The sequence below is a fragment of the Myotis nattereri genome, assembly GCF_964212035.1.
Source record: "Myotis nattereri genome assembly, chromosome: 9".
Lineage (NCBI taxonomy): Eukaryota > Metazoa > Chordata > Mammalia > Chiroptera > Vespertilionidae > Myotis > Myotis nattereri.
The window spans coordinates 82520521-82525078 of NC_138084.1; the positions used below are offsets into that span (position 1 = coordinate 82520521).

The following is a 4558-nucleotide window of genomic DNA, read 5'->3' on the forward strand; positions in this document are numbered from 1 at the left end:
TAAGAAGAGGACCCAGTAGCCCCGTACGCACAGGTGTCTTGTGGTGGGCGGGCCTGGAAGACCCGGTCCAGCGTGTGGGGCAGCACGGGACTTGGTTGGAAGGTCTGTCAGGAGGAATCTCTGAAAGGTCGGGGGCCTCGAGGGGGACTTTGCTGAAGGCAGCAGCCCCTGCCTTGACTTTTCCAATCAAGTATGAACCTTCCTCCCCACCCCCCAACCCCAGTGTTTTACTAGAATCTTTATATTTAGACTTCAAAGTGTCCTTGCTTAAAAAACACTGCAGAGGGAAACCAAGATGGCAGCATAGGTAAACACCGGAGATTGCTGCCTTGCACAACCACTTCAGAAATACAACTAAAAGACGGAACGGACATCACCCAGAACCACAGGAAGGCTGGCTGAGGGGAAATTCTACAACTAGAAGGAAAGAGAAAAGCATACCGAGACTCAGAGGAGGTGCAGTACGGAAGTAAAATACAAAGGTGTGGAGGTGCATGTGGAGCGGGCTGGCAGCTGAGGGCATGGTTGTTGTTTTCAATCAAGAGTCTCAGGCTCTGGGCTCCAGTTTCGGGCGAGTCTCTGGGGACCCAGACTCATACGGGAGAAGCGGGACTGTCTGGCATCGGTCGGAACTTGAGGGCAGCTTTCTCTCCGAGGTTTGCAGCGGTTGCTGGGACACTGAGAGGCAGAGCCTCTGGGGACGAGACTGAGAGCAGCCATAACTGCTCGCTCGGCCCGCCCTGTTGATCCCCTGGGACCCACCCTGCACAAGTCCTGCACAGAGACATTTGCTGGATAGCCTCAGGCAAAAGCTAGATTAGCACCTCCCTAGAGGACAGAAGTTCTCCCACTGCAGACACAGCTGATTCTCACAGCCAGTTGGCCTGGAGGTCAAATCCCCCCCCCCCCGGTGTTACCTACAACAATCAAGGCTTAACTACAACAAGACTGCGCACCAAGACTACTAGGGGGTGCACCAAGAAAGCATAAAAAATGCGGAGACAAAGAAACAGGACACAAATGACAGAAATGGAGGAAAGCAAAATGCTGGATATAGAGTTCAAAACCATACTTTTAAGGTCTCTCAAGAACTGTCTAGAAGCCGCCGATAAATTTAGTAAGGCCCTCAAAAAGACTGGTGAGACCGCCAATAAATATAGTGAGATCCTCAAGAAATCTAATGAGACCCTCGATGTTGTGATAAAGGACCAACTAGAAATTAAGCATACACTGACTGAAATAAAGAATATTATACAGGCTCCCAACAACAGACCAGAGGAGCGCAAGAATCAAGTCAATGATTTGAAATGTGAAGAAGCAAAACACACACAACCGGAAAAGCAAAATGAAAAAAGAATCCGAAAATACGAGGATAGTGTAAGGAGCCTCTGGGACAGCTCCAAACATACCAACATCCGAATTATAGGGGTGCCAGAAGATGAGAGAGAGCAAGATATTGAAAACCTATTTGAAGAAATAATGACAGAAAACTTCCCCCACCTGGTGAAAGAAATAGACTTACAAGTCCAGGAAGCGCAGAGAACCCCAAACAAAAGGAATCCAAAGAGGACCACACCAAGACACATCATAATTAAAATGCCAAGAGCAAAAGACAAAGAGAGAATCTTAAAAGCAACAAGAGAAAGACAGTCAGTTATCCACAAGGGAGTACCCATACAACTGTCAGCTGATTTCTCAACAGAAACTATGCAGGCCAGAAGGGAGTGGCAAAAAATATTCAAAGTGATGAATACCAAGAACCTACAACCAAGATTACTTTATCCAGCAAAGCTATCATTCAGAATTGAAGGTCTGATAAAGAGCTTCACAGATAAGGAAAAGCTAAAGGAGTTCATCACCATCAAACCAGTATTATATGAAATGCTGAAAAGTATCCTTTAAGAAGAGGAAGAAGAAGAAAAAGGTAAAGATACAAATTATGAACAACAAATATGCATCTATCAACAAGTGAATCTAAGAATCAAGTGAATAAATAATCTGATGAACAGAATGAACTGGTGCTTATAATAGAATCAGGGGCATAGAAAGGGAATGGACTGACTATTCTTGGGGGGGAAGGTGCGGGAAGAGACTGGACAAAAATCGTGCACCTATGGATGAGGACAGTGGGTGGGGAGTGAGGGCGGAGGGTGGGGTCGGAACTGGGAGGAGGGGAGTTATGGGGGATAAAAGAGGAACAAATGTAATAATCTGAACAATAAAGATTTAATTAAAAACAAAACAAAACACTGCAGACGCATGTGTCTTCTCAAGGATGCTCACCCTGCTGATAGTATCTAATAGCTAATTTTAGTTCAAGCTGTTGCTACAATAAAAGTCCAAGGAGGCAGGCGAATGGGGCTGTCTGGTTCCGTTAGCCAGGCAGCCCCTTAGCCCTCTCTTTCACAGAAACATGTGTCAGAGTCATCACTCATCCGTCGCTCAGGGTCTGCTGGTCAGCCCAGCCCCACAGCAGAGCTGGATAGGGCCCGAGTCCTTGACTGGTGGGTTGGGCAGTGGGACCCTGGGGATGTGGGAGTCACATCCATCTGGCCATCACCCCATCCTGATCAGGGTGCCCCAGCCTGGGCCCACACTCAGTTTTCCAGTCCCTTCCATTCGAGCTGGGAGGGGCCTCGTAATGACCCAGTGTAAGTGCCTCGTGTTGTGCATGGGGAAGGGCAAGCCAGAGAGGGCAGGCAGCCTGCCCAGCTCACACAGCTCAAGTGACCAGCCAGGAGGGGAGCACCCCACCCCCTGCCAGGGGAGGCCATGGCACAGGTCAGCATGGACAGGACTTGCTGGGCCTGAGGAAGGAGGATAGAAGTGGGCTTGCTTCTCTGTGCCTCCCGATTGGGGGGAGATGCCCCTCGCCCCACCTCCCCTCCCCTGATTGCTTTATCACCACAATTCCAGCATGGATGGAGTCGGTAGGGATTGACGGTGGAGTGGTGCTTGGGAGGGTCCCGTCAACATGGCTGTTTTGTCTTCTCACCTCCCGGCCTCCACCCTCCTTGTGAGGCCCAGGCCTGGGACAGGCAGGGACCGGCTGCCCCCATGGCTGTCAGCCCATGGAGCTCAGACAGACCTGGGTCCCTGTCCACTCCCCTCCTCTGGGGCTGAAGGGCTCAGGGAGGGACCCAAGGTGTGGCGACCAGGACCTGTCTCTGAGAATCTAGGCGTCCCTGGAGGCCAGCAGTGCAGCCCCTGACCACACTCAGGGCCACAGGCCTGCAGGGCGGCCCATGGAGATGGGCTGCTGGGTGCCGAGCCCTCCTCAGGGCCCGCCCCCCCCCCCATGCTCACGGAGCCGCAGCCCACCCCCCGCGGCCTAGGGGAGGCCCGGAGGGCAAAGCGCCCAGCCCTGCCGGGTCCCTCTCCTCCCTGAAGCGCCTCAGGGCATCTCCTGTCTTCCTCTCCACCCAGGGATGTGCTTGTTCAACACAAGAGGAGTAGCGATCAGCGGTTTATTGAGTGGCTTGAGTGGCGGCCTGAGCTGAATGTCTGCCCCTCCCCCTCCTGCCAGGGCCCAGCCTCCCCCGGAGGAGGGAGGGGTTGTGAGAAGAATGACCCCACTTGCTGCCCCCGGTTTGGTCTCCTCTCCAGGCCCCTAGCCATGGCAGCATGCGTTGGGGAGGCTTAGGTGGAGAGGGAGACTGCGCTGGGTGGGGGGTAGGGGGTGAGAGGGATGGGGGGGTGGGGGGTTGGGGAGTAGGGGGGTGTGCGGGCAGTAGGCAGGGTAGAGGCACCTCATTGAATAGCGTGGCCTTCCCGCACAGCACACTCCCCTCCCACCCCCCACCACCCTGGCGCTGACTACCCATCGCCAGGGGATTCAAAATTACAGAACTAACGGGCTCTGCAGGTAAATGGTGTTCTGCCGGGCAGCTGGGCCCGGGACTCCATTGTCAGGGAACTGCACAACTCAGAGAGAGAATGTTCTGGCTCAAGTCCCGCCAGCCAGGAGAGCCGCCCTGCGGGACTGCAGACCCAGAGTGGGTGTGGGAGCCCGGGGACGATGCCAAGACCCTGAGAAGCCTCCCTCTGTCATGGCCACGGGCTGAAGGTCTGCCAGACTGGGCCTGGACAGGGAGGGCCAGGGCAGGGCACAGCAACAGTCTCTCCTGGATGGGCGCCCGCGGGTGGGAAGTGAGGGCTGGGCCAGGCACCCATTGCTCGCAGCATGGGGCCAGGGCTTGGAGAGCAGGGCCCATCCTGAGGGCAGCAGGGCCTGATAGGAGGCAGGCTGGTCCCATGTGGCAGCCATCGCTAGTCCCACTGAAGAGAAAGGTGGGGGTCGGGGAGAGAAGCTCGCTTGTCTCCCACCCCCGTGATGCTTGGCTTCTGAGCAGAACGAAGACCGTGACCATTAGAAACCGGACGTGGGAGAGCGGCCTGGGTGGAGTGTGGCCAAGGGGAGGCGGGGGTGTGTGGCCAGGATGGCCCTGGGGCGGGCAGAGGGCTGGGGACGGCAGGCACAGCACCGGCCTTCCTGCAGCTGCGACAGAAGCAAGAGCAGCAGGGTCAGCGGGAGGGGGTGCCTCGCTCCCTCTGGAGC

At 55.1% G+C, this 4558-nt stretch overlaps 1 long non-coding RNA gene across 1 annotated transcript in view; it reads right to left on the reverse strand.

The window, feature by feature from the left end:
* The window catches only part of LOC308524290, a 721936-nt gene that overhangs the window by 454171 nt on the left and 263207 nt on the right, over nucleotides 1-4558 (reverse strand). The window lies entirely within an intron of this gene.